Here is an 18,695-nt window from a genome sequence, read left to right as displayed (position 1 = left end):
AAGAAAGTAAAGGCACCGAGAAGTTAGCACAAAAATCTTCCGGTTTCAACCATCGTACGCGGAAATCCTAAATCACTACAGAGGATAGCGTATCCTCCACCACACCAGCTATTAACGTAATATGAGGCAGTCGGTTGGCGCAGACTGCAAACAGGAAGCTTTCATAACTTACACGTACTTCACAAAATGTTTCCGAACCAGTACGCGGACACATGCAAGTGGTGTGGAGCCGCCCCCACTGTATGCCATATTACATGAGAGCGTGAAAACAATTATTTCTTCCATGAAATAAAAGAGCCCAATGCGGAACAGTGGGAGAGCCCGCTCACCAGCAGCGTGCTGGCGGTCCAAAAAGGACTGGTTCAGCATGCGTATGAGGTAGCAAGACTCAGTGGGGCCCTGAAATAAGGGCACACCAGCCTAATGGCATGTCCTTTGACGGTTGCACCGAAGGAAAGGAGGACGGGAAGAATAAACGGCGGCACTAACTGAGCGAGAGGATTTTGCACAAACTGAATTTTCTGCCGTGCAAACCGACGGTAGTAGAGGACGAAATGATCTATCGTTTCAACGTCCCCGCATGACGCACATATATTCGACGGCGTGAACCCAGAAGGGATAAATAAAGATTAAGGCGAGGAATCCTACAGCGCAACAGGCCATGGAAAGCTTAACAGCGTAAGGTCATGGAAACCTTACATTGTTTTGATGAGCAGGAACGTATGTTCCATGGGAATTTCAAATCTTAGAAATCCGCTGTACCAACGATGGGCTCATGGCTCAGGTAATGGTGTACTAGGTAACGTATATAACGGGACGTGGTCAGAAGGGTGAGGTTCGGAACGACATGGGCAACAGGCCCATTGATGGCTGATTTCGCTAAGAAATCGGCCATCGAATTTGAAATAATGCCACAGTGCCCTCGGATCCACTGAAAGCGCACCTCTAGGACATGACGTGGCACAAAGTACATTAGGGGTCGGTACAGGTGACTGGTTGCCGAACTTTCTAGTGCAGCCAAGACTGAGAGGCAGCCCGAGAGAATGATGACTTGATAAATATTGCTGGGAACGTTTTGAAGGTCCAAAAGAATAGCGAGAAATTCAGAATCGAAAATTGGTGTATAATCAGAAACCCGGAGAGAATAACTCCAATCTAATGTGTGGGAATAAACACCTACTGCTGGCTTTTCGCCTTGTTGAGAGGCATCTGTGAAAAGTGCAGCATGGCTCGAGTACTGAAACAGATATTCCTCCATGAGACCGTTTAGCAAATTGGCAGATTAGTGCTTTGCATATAGCGGCAGCGTATGGCCGAAGCAAACAGCTGGTGCAGCCTTCTAACTGCTGACGCATTGCACAGACCTAAGCGAGACCTCAATTCTAGACAAAAGGTGCTCAGTAAACACAAATTGAGGCAGTTTGTAAAGCGGCCAATGTTTATCTAGAAACAAAGCTGGGTTAGTCAAAAAAGTTGGAGGAGCCACTCCAGGCATTGGCTCAAGTCCCCGTAAGAAGGTGCGCACTGTGAGAAGCTGGAAGCGAGAGTTCAAGCCCCGTATGCGAGCTTCCAGAAAGAGGACACAATTCGCCACTGATTTTGGTAAACCCAGGCAAAGCCGTAAAGCGCGCCTCTCCAAAAGGACCAGAGGTTGAATTTTGTATCTAGGGCAACCGGAGAAGAGAACGAAACCGAACTCCGAAATTGGTCTGACGTAAGTCTTATAGAGGAATAAGAGAGTGTCTCTGCGCATACCGCGGGTCGGGCGCGCAAATCGGACACATCCTTCACGCCGTCTTTAGGAAGATTATCCGTTGGAAGATTATCCGGGACTACCAGCCCCGTTGGTCCTTCACTGACTTGCGCGACGCAGCATCTTCAGAAGTGTCATCGTCATTGCGATTCCTTTCATTATGCATCATTATCTAGTGTCTTCAAAGGTGATCTCAACACACCTTTTTGCTGTTGCCACTCTCAATCAATCCATCAAAATCGTTCAAATTAATAGAGCCATTTGCAATTCTTAATTCATAATTTGCATTTTATTTACATATTACATCGTTATATAGCATGACAACTCAACTTTATTGCGATATAAAACACATTTCCAGCAGCGAATTACATCAAAATTTTATATTTGCATTTAAATTTGCATCTAAATTTTATAGGTGCGCAAACTTGCAATTTTTAGTCGTCTGCTTTGAGTCTGTCGGCAACGAACGGTTCCAATTCACTGATATAAATAACAGGTGTATAAAATTGGGAGTGCCGCAGGGAAGTATCCTGGGGTCTATTTCCTTTCTTTAAAACATCAGGAATTTTGTAAAATTAGTCGAAAACTGTTGGTTCGTTATTTAGGCGGGCGACTGTTCTGTGTGTTTCTCTGGGAAGAAGAAGGCGGAAATAGAAACAAAGCGAGTGCTTCTTTTTGCAAGCTACAAGATTGACGAAATTTTTCTGATTCTGAACAAATTCAAAACAAAATGCGTCATATTTCGTGTTCGCGGCTCGTTAGTTGATGACCCCAAAGCGGTTTTTTAAGGCCCTTACACTTTAACTCTAGAAACATATTTTAAATCGCTTGGAGTCATCTTTTCAGAACACATGTTGCGGAGCGATCACGTGAACTGTCTTTCGTAAAAAACTGAGTAGGGCTGTAGGAATGATACACGGTTGCCGCAATTTCCTTCCAACTGCAGTAAGACATGTGTTATATCATGCTCTTTTTAATTCCCATCTTTGTTATTGCGTTTTGGTGCCTGTCAAAGCTATTGCAAAGAGTATGCAGAAAATTTCTATTTTGCAGGAAAGAACCTTCAGCGCAGTCAAAATGCATCACTCTGGAGCAATCAGTGGCGTTTTTTTTCATAAATATATCGTTATCAAGGAGAAATGTAAGTATGTGTTTAAATTACTTTGCGCTCGCAAAAGTGCGCTTAAAGATATTTTACATTTACTTTTAGACCTATTTAAACAAGAAAAACCTTTAGAAACTACTACTATTATTAGCCACGTTTGTTGGCTCCATCATCGCAAACAAATTACGGTTCTGAGATGACTCAACAAACGGTACGAACAATACTAAATCGCTGTAAGGCACAACAAATTGATATTTTACCATTATTTCACAAAAGTGTTACTGTGATCTTCATATAAAAACGTCTGCTATCGCTATTCCACGAAATATGGGTGTATTATCTCCATTTTGTTACATAGTTTCAGCACTTATGGCGATGTATATATTTTCCTCTGTGTTTTGCCTCTTTATTTTTCCTACCACAAAATACTCAAGCTAGTTTTTGTGTTCGTGTAGAAACGTATCGTACATCACTGCTGATGGTGAATGGAGCTCAGTTAAGCCGCAATTATGCGGCTTTTTCTTCAGCCATTAGTTTTTCGCTATACCTTGTACGCGAAAATAAGAATGATTGATACATTCAAAGCCATGAAATACCACAAGTGCTTCGGCGAGGCTTGCGATTGTTGGACTACTCTCTGCGACGTCAGCAACCACGTCTTGGCTTTGTGTTGAGAGGATGCTGGGCGAGCGCGGTGCGAAGCACAAGGCTCTACGTAGGTTCGAGCGTTCGATAGCGAAGCAGCGCCATCCCACGGCGTGGTCGAAACTATGTCTATGTCGGAACACGTGACCGCAGCTGCTGGCCTACCATCAACTGCTCCCGCTGAAAGAAAAGAAAAACGATGGTGGAGCATTGTGCTGACAGCTGGCATGAGAGAAGGTGAGATTAGGCGGCGATCGTGGCAACAGAAAGGAACACTTTAGGAAGATTTGGTTTATAGTCCTTAATGGTCCCGACGAAATTCAGCACATTGAACACGGCTATAAAGTCACACTGCATCATATTTATGGAGAAAGACGGCGTGGGACGCTGATGGGATATAACTCGCTTTCTCTTCATCCGTCTTATATAGAAAAGGCTTCGCTACAGAACCCGGGGCGTCAGTTTCGTTTCCTTTTGACTTCGACAGTGAGCTAATCTTCGGCGCGTCAAAATGCTTCACCCTGATGAGACGGTGTTACAACGAGCGTTACAACGAGCGTTAGACTACACTACTCAGGTACGCATTATTATTCAATGGCGATGTTTAACACGAGCCCATCGTTTCGTGGTGTGGCAGTATTCCTATTGACACTTCGGGATGTTTTCGCGGATGGGTTATTTTTCGCAGTGGCTGATCTTACTCGAAATCTCCTACATCTCTGCAGGATATCTTCTTTTTGATATTGTTCTGGAGATATCGCCAATGTTGTGCTTAGAGGTATTTCATATTCTGCAAGCGTGCTGCCAAACCCTCCCCCCAAAACACATTTTTATTGGAAATGCCAGAGAATGCAGGTCTCAAACTTGTCAGAAAAGATAGAATTAGCCAAGCGGTAAGAGTTAGTTAACAAGCATAAGTCTAAAATAATATAAGCATGAGAAAAAGTGTCCATGTAGAAAGTTGAGCAAGATCTAAAGCAGCAGGAAGTCTGATAGCGGGGAACAGATTTTGGGCAACGATAAAACTGATGCGTACATAATAAGGAATAAAAACAGAAATGACGTCAGGAATTCGGATTAGATTTACTTGAAGAAGCCGAAGAATCCTCTACAGTACCCGGGAAAAGGAGGAGATTAACGGCAGAATACGAAAGAAGAGTTTATATGCAAGGAAACGAGCAAGTAGAGAAAGATTCAAAGCCAATGTTCAAGGAAAAGTCTGCTGTTGAAGGTCGAGTTAGTGCAAATGTGCGAGATATTGCGGCAGCAAAACTTACCACTTTACGTGAACAATACCTCAGGGCATCTAGCGTACCAGAAGCACGCAGTTTAGGATGGAAACATTATGCTACTGGAAATGGGAGGCGACATCGGGAGCTCAAAAAATTTCATAATGATTAAGATAAATTGCCCATTGCTTACGAGGTACAGTCGTCGCACTGATGAACATACACAGGAGAACGCGTGCCGCGCTAAACCAATTCCACCTAGATAGGCAATGCCTGGACAGTGAGTGTTCCTGTGACGAAAACAAGAGTGATCGAGGCTTTCCAGTAGCTTTCCAGTAACAGTATGCTGTGTCATTTCGAGTCCACACGTTCCCTCATTTCTTGCGTTTTATTCCGAAAACGTTTCTCTCTCCCAACTGTGCTTGTTGTCATCGACGAAAGAGTGGTTACTGCATCCTTGGGGGCTAGCTGTTTAAATATTTCGGCGCGCTCTTCCTCACACTAAGCGACGAAGCGATTGGGCTTTAGGCTTATTTCTCGCCATGAAAAGGCAGCTGTGTGTTGTGTGCGAGTGGGCAGATACGAACGCGAAGAAATGCAAAGGATTATGCGCCGTGGTGCGTACCTGCCTCTCTGCTGAGAACGCAAGCACTTCTCCTTCCAGGCAAGTAATATCTGTGGTGTATAAAAACTTGATAGTGAAGAAAGCAGCCTGCTAACACTAACGTCTGCCCGTAGATCTCCGCTGGCGTCGGTCGCGCAACTCACTAGGAAGGTTAGAAACAGTTTATCGACGAATGACCGAGGTGTAGATTGTGTTATTTACTTTCCGCGTTAGTGTACCTACGCTGTGTGTGGTGCTTGCAGCTTAGAAACCACCCTGCAATAATTTTCTACCATGCGACGAGATGCAACAGCGACCCCATCAAGTTTGTCCGTTCACTCTTCAAGATATATTCATGCGGTGTGTTGCGTTTTGAATGTGTTAATCTCGGGAGTGCGCTTTCGCTGTTTTGAACATTGATACATTGAGGGTCACGTTGCCATCGACCAACCTCTCCTCCTTTCCTTTCATTAAAATTCCTTTCTTTTCGAGACTGACGCATACTTGCTTGCTTTTATTGCTTTGTCGCCCGAGTTATGATAATGTTGAGCAATCAGATGTTTGTTTACAATCTGACTTGTGAGTACTGATCTTTGATCTTTTGTGCTTGTGGTCTGCACGCCCCGCGCAATGCACGTCTGCAGAAACGGCATACGGCGTGCTCAGGAGCAATAATGAGAATGCTCTTTGCTACAAATAAAAAAAATGAGTGCTTCCCGTTAAACAGGGCTGGTAGTTCTTATGTTTGTCCTGATTAACGCTTCAACGTTCTTTGTAACGACACTTCTTGTCATGCATATAGTCATTTGCGCAGCCTTTGATGTAAGCTCTGTTCTTGAGCAAGGGCGTATCTTCTGAGTCAGTAAGAAATGTGGCAGGGCGTTGTTATTTTTAAGAGATATGTGCCATGTCGCCGTGTCGTCTTCGAAAGAGGAGCGGAAGAGCTTTTTCTTTTCTCGCACGTTCTTGTCGCTGTGCGTTCTTTTGCCCGTGTTTCTTTGCAGCTAATCCTGCTAAAACATTGCAAGACAACGGATCCGTGAAATGATTCTTAACTTTAAATTTTGCAGTAAGGGGCTTTGATAACTAGAGTTGGTGAGCGCGTATGATTGGATAGTTTGGTTGGTTTGCTTTGCTTTGACACTCGAGACTCAACGGGGCGCTGACCACCGCGGTTGCGTTGTCGTGTGGAAAGGAGGAAATACTTAGGCCATTTCTATCTAGGCGGAATTGACTAAACAGAGCGCTGCCTAGCCTTTATTGCGAGTGACATCGTGCGAGTGATTTGCGCAGCTACGGCTGTTTTACGAGCGGATACGCCCAGCCAGCGTCCGCGCACCGCCTGATACGCTTGCTGTTGCCAACGCTCGGTGACAACTGATAGCAACGACGCGCGCACTGGAGGGATGCTTGGCCACATGGGCACATTCTAATCAGCACATTTAATCGACCCGATATTGGTAATGTAAGGATTCACTGTGTATTGTGTAGGGCTGGCCTTTGCCAGTCTATTTCCAACATCTCCAACAAAGGCTGTGCTAAACATGCATTTCGAGCACATTTATTAATTTCGTATTTATTTTGCATTGTTTTTATCCCTATGCTTAAATTGCAGTACAAATGCTTTCTAAGTATGCTAGGAGTACTATTTCGAACATTGTTACAAATGCATAAAAATGCATTTGCTGTCCGCTTAGCATATTAATTATGCATTAAAAATATACCAAAAGTGCATATTAAATACATTGAAAATATGCTAAAAACACACGTTAAATACATTAGAAATATACTAAAATACACAATAAGACATTTAATATATGCCAAAAATATACATTAAATACATTAAATGTATACTAAAATATACATTAAATACTTACATTACACTAAAAATACAGTAAAAATATACAATTAATACATTAAAAATATATTCACTTTGGCTCGGCTTACAAAAGGATTGCTAATTGGATTCACCGGATAATAATGATAGATGTCGTCAACTGCAGAAGTAATGACTCAACTGGTGTATAAGCATCAGGAGACAGACAATCCCAGAAAAAACGCGTTGTCATCAAGAGGTCTTCGCCAATGCGAGGTCACGTGACAGGACCTGAATGTGAAAGATGCCGCTACGCCGGAAATGCCGACGGAAAGTATCGTCATCAAACACGAACTCCTCCGACAAGCCTGATTGATACTTGGCTTGGCTTATAGTATATACCACCCGAGAGGGGACACATTGTCTTGCCCGGTGTGGCGCTTTTTGCGCAAAGACTGTTCCTCCAAATTGTCGCACAAGCATCAGAGTGGGCGCGTTCGAATCTGCGGTCTATCTAGAAACGAATTGTTAGCCGTAACATGCGTCATGCATCGGTCAGAAGTCGAACTGTCAACCAACAAATACATGAGCGTCTATGGGAGCCGGTCGGCCTTGCCAGTCGGGGTCCTTTTCGCTGGCATGTTCGGGCCCGGAGGTGCGCACGGCGCCATTGCCGGTACAATGCTGTCACGTTGTCCACACGTAATTTAAATGGGAGGTGATTGTCTTTTTGCTAGAAGTCAACATAAACGAATGGACGAAAAGGGAGAGTTTTCACTGTTCCCGGAAACGTGTTTTCGAGCGCCAAGTTGTTCCACGGCAGCTTGAAGTGTGCTGCAAATATGCTGACGCTGACTACCCATTTGTTAGAGTTGAAGTATACTGCGCACGAATTAATTTCGTATTTTCGAAAGTACACTTTAAATGCCTTGCCAACATGTCATTTCCCGAAACACGATTTCGAGCACTAACTGTTCAACGGCAGCTTGAAGTGTGATGCAAATACGTTAACGCGGACAGCTCATTCGTTCGAATTGAAGTATACTTTGGACGAATTAATGTCGTGTTTGCGAAAGTACACATTCAATACATTGCCAACATGCAAAGACCATTTCCCGAAACGCGATTTCGGGAATTATGTTTAAATTAAATTAAAGCCTAAATTACGTTTAAAAGGACTGCCCGTTTGTTAAAATTGTAGTATACTAGAGACGAACTAATTTCATCTTTACGAAAGCAGACTTTTAATACACTGACAAGACACTAAAACCGCATACATATTTTTTCACGTGTTTGAAACGTGTTCGAAACATGCTTTAAGTGACATATACTTCGAATGCATTAATTTCATATTTACGAAAGTACACTTTTAATATACTGACAAGATGCTAAAATCGCTTTCATATTTTTTCACGTATTTGAAATGTGCTCGAAGCATGCTTTAAGTGACGTCTTTTTGGCAAAGTTTAAGAATATATTTTGAATACCAAGCTTAAAATTTCAGGAATCTATTTCCGGCATATTTTAGTGCATTCATGAATACAAAATATGTTTAAAATACATTATAAATATTCCGAAGTATATTCCAAACGTATTAGTTTTTGCTAAGGGTTGGCCGATTAGCAGTGCTATTGGTGGTGAGTCAAGACAGTACCTCCGAGAAAGGAAAGGTTTGTGCACTTCTCTTGTGAGGTCATCCATTTTGCCCGGTTCACCATATCACGGCATGAATTGAGAGCCAGAGGCCCCAGAAATGACGGCCGCTAACATAAAAAGTGTAGGCCACCAAGATCTTGGCGGCTGTTGCTTCTTGGGATTTCTGTTCTAAATTCTTGCCATGGCATGGTCAACCGTGCAAAGTGCGTGACGTCACACGAAGGCTGAAGAGGCTTCTTCTTTCTAGGAGACACTGGTCAAGAGCGACAGTCTGATGGCACTTCCGAGCCGCCAAGACAGCATGTTTTTTCAGCATGGGATCTTAGCATTTGATCTTGGGCGCCCATCATTCTACCCGACAGGAGCAAGAAATGAATTTTTGTTGTTGTTACGCCTTTCAAAAGATAATAATAATAATAATAATAATAATAATAATAATAATAATAATAATAATAATAATAATAATATTAATTGGTTTTTGGGGAAAGGAAATGGCGCAGTATCTGTCTCATATATCGTTGGACACCTGAACCGCGCCGTAAGGGAAGGGATGAAGGAGGGAGTGAAAGAAGAGAGGAAGAAGAGGTGCCGCAGTGGAGGGCTCCGGAATAATTTCGACCACCTGGGGATCTTTAACGTGCACTGACATCGCACAGCACACGGGCGCCTTAGCGTTTTTCCTCCATAAAAACGCAGCCGCCGCGGTCGGGTTTCAAAAGATGGCACATACCCACACTGGGGGATCGGCCAAGTGTCGGCAGGCAGAGGCTGCTATCATGGGTTGAAAAGGAATAAGAGTTCTGGTTAAAAAAAGAGAGCGATAAAAAAAGAATAATTATTAAGACAAAATATAATAATGCAAAGAAAAGAAAATACAGTTAAACTTAGCACGGAAGTCAATGAGATTCTCGCAAGAAAATTTGAACAGCGGTACAAACAGATCTGTGGCTGAACCCGTGTGGTGGCGCCAAATGATAGCAAGAGCGTGCTGTTAAAATTAAGGGGCCAACATGCTGCAAGGACTCCTCTAGCAACTTTTTTCTCAAAGAGGTGAAGGGGCGACAATACATCCAAAAATGATCGGTAGATTCAGGCTCACGGCAAAATGCACAGAGGGGAGACAGCACCAAACCAGACCTGTGTAGATAGAAATTTAGAGGGGGGATGCGGCAGCGCAGTCTCGTCAGAGATACTTCAAACTGCCCAGATCGACATACTTTCCTGCACCAAGAGTATCTCAGGTGCTGATAATCCGCCGATGTTAGGAGTGCTGTGTCTTGCAGGCTTAGAAACGCTTGTCGCCGAAACCTAGATGTTGTGATACAGGCTGTAGCCGGCAGGATAGACAACACGGACCGCTTGAGGAAGCCTTCGCGAGATTATTAGCGATCTCATTTACTGTCACACTGATGTGACCGGGAACCCATATTAAATGAATAAGGCTCAAATGTGAAGAAAGCAGGGATAAGAATGTGTTTAAAGTGAGACCGTCAACATGCGCGGCGATCGAGGGACGAACACAAAGATAAAGAATCGGTAATGACTGCCACTGCGGTAATAGAGGGGTCTAGCTTCTGTAGAGCAAATACTACTGCCAGAAACTCTGCCTGAAAAATAGGGGTGAAATTTGGAAGGCGCAGTGAAAAGGTCCATTGTTGTTGTTCTTGTGGTCTTGGTGACATGGCACATACCCACGACGGGGGATTGGCCAAGGTCCAGTGGGGAGACCCCATAGATTAGGGTAAACTGGTGTCAAGCTAGTGATTAAGCCTTGGGTGAAATTTAAGAGTAATTTAAAAAAAAAGGAAGAAACGTCCATTCCAGCCGTTGCGCGTCTCTTCCTTCACTCCTTCACCTCAGAACGCGCGGCGCTAACGCGCCACAACATAGCCGAAGATATGATTGCTCAAGAAGCAAGGCACATTGGATTGCACAGCTGGCTGTATCCACAAGTAACGCGCGTAAAGGTCCTGCCTGGCAACGATTATCTTTGCTAGACATGCGTGCCGCACTGCGCTCCTGACCCTTCCGCTTTTGGTAGTGGTTACCATTCTTGTGTTTTATAGCCTATTCCAATCGGCGATCTCAAACAGGTCTTCTTGCTTCGCGAATCCGAAAAGCTTGGTTCAGTGGGTGATTTCAATTAAGATCCGGAGTTCTGAGTGAGCCGCGACAGGGATCTTGGTGCTTAGTGGATTCGGAAATCGGTCCCCGATTGCAGATCAGAAATACGCAGTTATAAAGCGGCGGCAGCAAACTGCACGGCGAGGGGATGCCGCAGACAAAGAAGCGGCGAGGAGTGAGACCGTCCGCCGATTACCCATAGCCGCTGAAGTTCTCTGCGCGCGCTGTGAGTGACTCCATGCAGAGAACTGCTAAACGTGCATGCTAAACAACATGCACGGGTGCATGTTTAGCATGCAAACATACATGCTAAATATGCATGCTAAACAAAGGCGTCTAACGCTACTGATATGGCGATGCCCCGCGCGATTAGCACGACTTCAGCCATACCAATACGGTAAGAAGCCAGCGTTTTCATTTTACGCAAAATGAACAAAATACAGTGGGAACATGCCCACTATATTTCTCTCCTTTTCAAATTATGATTCAAGTGCGGACTCCACTTACAATACAGCAATTGAAAGGTCATAAAAGAACTAGGCACTCAATAACTTTAAAAGTACAAAAAGAAAGATGAACGCAGTAACGTGTTTTTTTTTTTTCAGATTTCGCAAGCTTTCTTTAATTGTTGGGAAAAAAGGACCACGTAGAATATATGTTGGTACAAAAAACTGGATTGGCTCTTTCGTGACCCCTTCTTCAGCTTAAGAAAATGCAAGTGAATATTAATTTTTGCATAACTAATCTAATGTAATCAACTGATTAAACAGAATTTAAAAGTACTCTCAGAAGGGCCACACGATGAGAAACAATATGTCGCTGGTTTCGCCTCAGCTCCGGTGAGCCACTTTCTTTAACAGCTTGGCTCATGTTACGTAGAACATCCTGTGTATATAACATTTCTTAGAAAAACGATACCAATTCCAGTGAGTACGAACACTTTTAAGTTCAAATCACGGTTTGCAATTATTACGACTGATACAAAAGGCACGCAAAAAAATCACGAAAAAAATAAGTAAAAAATGTACACAAAAGTTACCGGGCACAAATACACTAGCATATCAACGGAAAAAGCAAAGAAGCTAATAACCTCACCAAGGCAAATAACGTAAATATTCTGGCAATAAAATTTCGCATTATTATGAACACCAATGCATTTCTTAGGCGCTGTATGGAAACCGGATCGCTCTACTCTCTATGCTTTTCGAGTTACTGAATTCGTAATGTTTGTCGCTTTTGAACAGCCCAGCATAATAACAGTTCAATATTGTCGCTTAACAAGCCGGTATTGCTAATCGTCGTCGAAAAATGTCGCGTCGAAGGGTCGAAAGGCACAAATTAAAGCATGGGTCTGTAATTGCATATTCTGACATCGTCTTGCTGTAATCGTGAATCGCTGAGATAAATATTGAGAGGGAGAGAGCAATTTATTCCAAATGATTGTCTATGCTTTGCGAGAACATTAAACTTTCATGTATGAGTCTTCGTATGCGTTCTTTTTATGTTTGCCATTTTGAGGGTCTCGCGCGCCGCGAACTTGAGTGTGACGCACCAATTTGTCAAACTTAAGTTACGAAACACGAAAGTATCGAGTGTCATAAAAGGCAGATATAAATTTTGTATAAATAGCAAGCCACTGTGAAGAGTTGCTGGGCACTCTGAAGCGTCGTTATCAAAGTTTACTGCAGGGAGAGGCGCCTGTTCCTGAGATGAAGTCTACAGTATACTGCTTGTTTGTAATCATGGCTGTAGCCACAATGACAGAGTAAGTGAAATTTATTGAATGTCTAGTAGTCTACTGTTATCAGAATCCTTAACATGGAGAAACAAAGACAATTGCAGAAATGTTGATTTTTGTTTTAATCGCAGTTGAAGAGCATAGTGCTTCTAAAATTGCTCTACGTAAGACGTGTAATTTTTATGCATAGCATGGTGCGATGCGTGTAAGGTCAGGAAAATAAATTCTTGATATTGCGCTCTCCCGTCGACTGAATTATTTTACCAGTAGACGTTGAGGGCTGATCACTGCGTAATGCACTATGCTGCATTCGTTTTTCAGCTTTTAGTTCTCAGGGCTATGCGTCAAGGCGCACACATATTTAGACGGTAGCTTGTTTCTTGCTCAAGATTTTTCTCAGGAGTTCAAAACCTAAGTCATTGGTTGCGATGTTATATTACGTGTTATGTGCAGGCGTTGGAGTTCTCGCTTTCAACCGCAAAAAAAAAAACGAATGATCGTAAGCCAAATTCTTTCTTTATAATTGAGGTGTATCCCGTAGGTAGCTGGATGTTGATGACGAGTTACAAACGGTCACAAGAGAGAAATACCACAGTGTGGAAGCCAGGAGCTAGGCAAAATGACAGAATTGTTGGAGTTAGAAGCGCAGCTGTAGGTTCCGAGGCATTGCTACGCTGCTTTAGACACGTGTCGTAACTGGGAGGTGGACTGATAGGCTCCACCACTTCGCTAAGCTTCGGCTACCACCGTAGCGCCTTCTGCTCGCATTCTGCCATCACCTTATCGTAGCATTTACTTGATTACAGGGTTTTTTCCCACATATGTAAGGACAGTTCAGGAGAGCAAGCTGCCGGGCTAGTTGGTGATGCATGTTGTAAACTTGGAAGCGCAAAAAACCGGACGACGGACAGAGTAAGGGAACACAAAAAACAGGTTCACGAGCGCGTGAAGGACAGTGGCGTCTGTAGCCCCAGCTCTCTACAGTTAGCGCGAAATCATGAAGTACAAGCATGCTCAAAAATATCATGTTCTGGCTTCCGCGATGGTTTAGCAGGAGTTCGATCGCTGCCATCATCAAGCGCACTACATGATGCCAGGCCTTCTGGATCTTTCTGGATTTCTGCTGCGGTTACTTTCTCTCACTTTCCAATCCGAAAATTGTATGTGTGAAGTGTTTGCTGCTTTCACACTTCGTTACTTGAGTGGAGGAATGAGCTGTGTGTCACAAGAAATATACTTGCATTTATCCCAACGAGATGAAGTTATTTCGGCATGAAGAGGCTAGTCAGAAAGGCCTGATTTCACTTGCTTTAGAGAGGCAAGTGTGTGCATGTGTTGCTCTGCCTGTTGCTTTCGCTTGTGTTTATCTTACTTATTTACATATTGGCAACCTAGTTTTTAGAAATAAACTTCCAGTTATGTTTTTTTCCTATGAACCTTTACTGTTTTATCGATGATTTAACTGCTACGCTGTTACGTTTTCTTACGGCCGTATGATTTCATATTCCGTCATTTTTCTATACTCGACCATTAGGGCGCTAACTGCTGGAACATCAACTCTTTTTAAGAGTAAATAAACCGAGATACGCTCGACGTGACATTCTGGCGGCACAGGGGTGCAAGATATATCATCGAAAAAATTGGCTATTCTTTTGTAGGAATATTATTCGCCGAAAAAATCGAAAAAAAAACTTTCTCAAATAAACGAGGAAAAAACTCTACCGATCTTTAACAAAGTAAAAGCGAAAACTCCAACCCCCTGTTCTAAGGAGCAAGCATTTCGCAAAAAAAATAAATAATTATTTTGACCTGCGCACAGTAATAACCACTGTCTAATTCGCCTTCACTCGTAGCCATTTAAAATATTTTAAAGAGCTATCTCTCATCCTTTGCTGGCTTGCAGTTGCAAAATCCAGTTAACTGCACCGTGTATTGCAGTCTGTCCTCCGCTAATTGTACCCTGCTTTAACCCTGGTTTAATGTTCGGCCATTACAAGATCTAACCCGATGTAGCATTGGCATATTTACTGAACATGCCGCTCACAACGGCAATTTTCTGGAACCTGGACATCTCTATCAGGTACTTATTTCTAATAGAAAATACGTTTGGATCTCGTCATACTATACGGCTCTTCATAACTCTGACTAATGAGTACTACAACCGATTTGTTAACTTCGCGATATTTAAAATCTGGATTGCACCATGTAAAGTGCATGTAATTTTCACGTTGCTAAAGTCATGTGATCTGTTAACAAGATTGCTTTTCCTTCTAGCATATTTCTATACACTTTGTCGATAGCGTAATCGCACAAGACGACGGTGACGTGAGATTGACACAGGACATAGCGTATTGTCCTGTGTCTTTTTCACGTCCCCGTATTCTAGTGCGCTTACGTTGCCGCCAGTATGAACAACCAGCCAGCCCGAAAAACAGCTATGGTTACTTTGCATCTCTGCTCTTTCGATGCGTGACTGATAAGTTTATCGAATATATTTTCATATGCTCGCGGCGTCGAAACGTAAAAGCTTATTTCTTACATTTTTTTTACGCATAAGTGCGCGTTTATGATTTTCAGCCTGCGCAGTCCTACGTAGAACCAATGCGCCTCGGCAAAGATCGGAATGGTTCCCAATGAACTAGCGAAGTGTTTCCTCTAAACTGCTGCGTTTCAGTTTTCTCAGGCCAGTATTTGGATACTAATGAGTCATCAAGACCCTGCATTAGTGTAATCTTCGGAATGTACTCGTAGACATTAATCGGTAAATATAGAGAGCAAACCGTTTTGTGAAATCACCACATATTCAACAAATGCGTGCTGCGCTTGAAATTTTCTGTGTAGAAGAGAAGAGAAGAAAGGGAATTTTAATGAAAGAAAGGCGGAGAGAAAATCTTCGGTGTGGCCGCTTTGGTAAAAATAGAAAAAAAGTTAAATGCATTTCATATTCATGAAGAAGCCAGTCTGAAGGTCCCAATTTCAGTTGGGGTGGGGGCACAAAAAAAAAAAAGATCTCAACAGTCTTCGGGAAAGTTTTGCCATATCAAAGGTTCGAACTTATTCTTTTGTTTTCAGATGCCAATCCAGTGGCGCTGGCTGGCCGAGGACACCAAACATCTACAACATTCAGTGCCCTTCCCTGGTAAATGAGATTCGTAGTTACTGCGCAGGAAAAACGCGCACAAATAGTGCACCAATTGTAGGCCACCATTGTGGGTTTACTACGAATCCGGTGTGGCATTTCGCGGCTAGTTTGCAGCTGTAGATAATGATAAAAATACGCATGCGATAAATAGAATAAACGGTTGCAGAAAAGTTTTAGTGTTCATGAATGCGAGACCAGGTTTCGGTGATATAAAAAAAAAACGAACAGTACATGGAGGAAATGGCGGTGAACTACTCACATCACGCGAGTCGAATTAAATTTTGACCAATATATAATTCGAGGTCTGCGCATATATATTTACACGCTTAAAGGTGCACTAAAGAGGAATCTGAACTCGTCTTTTTACCAAGGGAACGCTATCTACATGTTCCGGGCATTCTTAGAAACCTCGAATTGCTATCCTGTGCGGCCGATTGCCCTAATTAAATCAGATTAAACGTTCCGGCTCTCGCCTTTTTTTGAACTCAACGCGGTAAGTATGAGGAGTCAACCAATGCGTCAGCCAGTCCCGTGGCGGCTTGCCGCTCTGCCATCGGCGGAGTTATACGAAAATCAAAGAGTCGACGTGTATTTTAGTGCCGTGGGCCTAATTTGCGGCTATATTGTCTGTGACTGAAACTGTTTATTCACAGAAGCCTAAAAAACAAAATAAAAGCGAAAGCGAAGCTGCCACTGGACTGGCTGAAAGGCACTCCACGCGTTGGTTGACTCCGCCTACCTACCGCTTTGAGTTAAAAAAAAAGGCGGGAGCAGGGATGTTTAGTCCGATTTAATTAGGGCAGTTGGTCGCACAGGACAATAATTCGAAGTTTTTAACAATGCCCGGAACGTGTAGATAGAGTTCCCGCGGTAAAAAGAGGAGTTCAGATTCCTCTTTAGTGCACCTTTAAAAAATAGACTGTGAGCTGAAAAACACAACAGAGGTTTACTAACTTCGCGACTAGGGGCCAGTCTTCATAAGCGATGAAGCAGGCTGTAGATGACTGATGAAGATCAATTCCCAGTTGAAACGTTAGCAAGCCGGTTATTTTCTATACGGTGTCCCGCCTAAAAGTAATCAAGACTTTGAAACAAAGACGGTGTATCGCGGCCTAGTGAAACCATCTCAGTGCGGTTGAGAGTCGCATAGATTAGACTACGGCGTCTTTTTTTCCTAATGGAAACCAAAACGGCAAGGACTAATGAACTAACATTTTAAATATTGTTCTAAGGAGTAAAGTTTCACTTTAGAAGCTGAACTCGGAAGAATCGAACCCGTGTCCCTTGGATCCCGAATCAGATATGCTACGCTGAGGCCACCGACGCGCGTTCGGTCGAATTGGTTAAATGGAGTACTTGTGTACTTTTTCCGACAGTGTGCGTGTCTGCGAATCGATATACAAAGAAGACGTCAAGCCGCTGAAGGAATCCATTAAGGCATCGCCTCATGCACTTAAATCGCAGCTTAAGTGTTCCCGGAATTGTTTTTCTGCGTACATATGAAATAATATTAGTTTCGAAAGTATTACTGCCTTGGAGGCGCGTAAGTTAATCGAACTAGCCAAAGTGACATTCGGTTTCAAGTGCAGGTGTTCTTTCATCACTAGCTAAACACACACGTGTTGCTCCAGAATACATGACGCGAGGTTCTCTGGAAGGATAAAGATGGATATTTTATTTATTTGACTTATTCAGTGCCTCCATTGAAAGTCATCATGCTGCTATTTTTATTTTTCATTTAAATTGCGCTGTATGACAGCTGTCATCCGTTTTTCTTCTGTGTAGTGTCTTCCCGGACAGGCTTGGGGAGATCCGTGCACACGAGGCTGCAGGTGCGGCATCTTTGGCGGCAAAGGCCGCAATGGGCGGTGGATCTGCTACAGGTCCGTTCCAATCATGCCACTACGAGGCCCCAGCACACCAATAAAACAATAGCGATTTCAAAACACCCGTGTATATGCGGCGTAACGAATAGAATGTACATGAACGCGTACATACCTGTCATACGTTGGTGTCATCTGGAAGGAAGTTATTCTAGGAACATAATAGCCTTCCTTGGTGGATCTTCTATACATTTAACCTATGCTGCCGGGCAGGATGCATGCGGGAATCATGTTTTTGAATTTATCGATATCATAGTGAACTCAAAGCGAGTTCAAATATTACAGACGCGCAAGCACAGTTCAATGCCGCGCTGGAATCTTGCTACTGACATTTGGGTAAGTATATTCTGGTATAGATCGACCTTGTTCTTGGGAAGAAGAATACCAGCCTATTCTGCGTCACTTTGCGACTTCTGAAACACAGTGCACGAATACTCACGTTTATTAACGCTGCCTCAGCACCTGCTAAAGTCTCGGCTCTACTGCCCGCCTTGACCACGTGGTTACGCTTCTGTAGAATTAGCTTATAAGTGGCTGCTTATCAAGCCCCGTAAAGTGGCTTCCGTGGTGCGTGCCATCAGCAGTTCCAGCGACGTCGTGTTTACTTCACACCTGCGAAAACAAACTATTTCATTTTAGACGGCACCTTGAAGTGAAATCAGTGATCTAGAGTTCCAGGTTATCATCATCAGCCTGACTTCGCCCACTGCAGAACAAAGACCTCTCATATATCTCCAATTAACTCTGTCCTGTGCCCGCTGTGGCGATCTTATCCCCGCGAACTACTTAATCTCATCAACCCACCTAATTTTATGCCAGCCCCGTTGCGGTTCCCTTCTCTTGGAATCCACTCCGTTGCCCTTAAAGACCATCGGTTATCTTGCCTTGGCATTAAATGCTCTGACCAAGCCTATTTCTTCTTGATTCCGAATAGGATGTCATTAACACACTATAAACACTATACCTATGATGCAGCGTGCCGCCGCGGTCGCTCAGTGGT

General features: G+C 43.3%; 1 long non-coding RNA gene across 1 annotated transcript; it reads left to right on the top strand.

Moving 5' to 3' along the window:
* Nucleotides 1–12,565: 12,565 nt before the first annotated feature.
* Nucleotides 12,566–17,758, top strand: LOC144097116 (uncharacterized). Its single transcript, XR_013306908.1, has 3 exons — nt 12,566–12,697; nt 15,743–15,809; nt 17,598–17,758. It is a non-coding gene; the product is annotated as an uncharacterized LOC144097116 (long non-coding RNA).
* The last annotated feature ends 937 nt before the right edge of the window (nt 17,759–18,695 follow it).

Source organism: Amblyomma americanum, chromosome 7 (genome assembly GCF_052857255.1).
Source record: "Amblyomma americanum isolate KBUSLIRL-KWMA chromosome 7, ASM5285725v1, whole genome shotgun sequence".
Classification (NCBI taxonomy): domain Eukaryota; kingdom Metazoa; phylum Arthropoda; class Arachnida; order Ixodida; family Ixodidae; genus Amblyomma; species Amblyomma americanum.
This window is presented reverse-complemented; position numbering and strand designations above follow the sequence as displayed.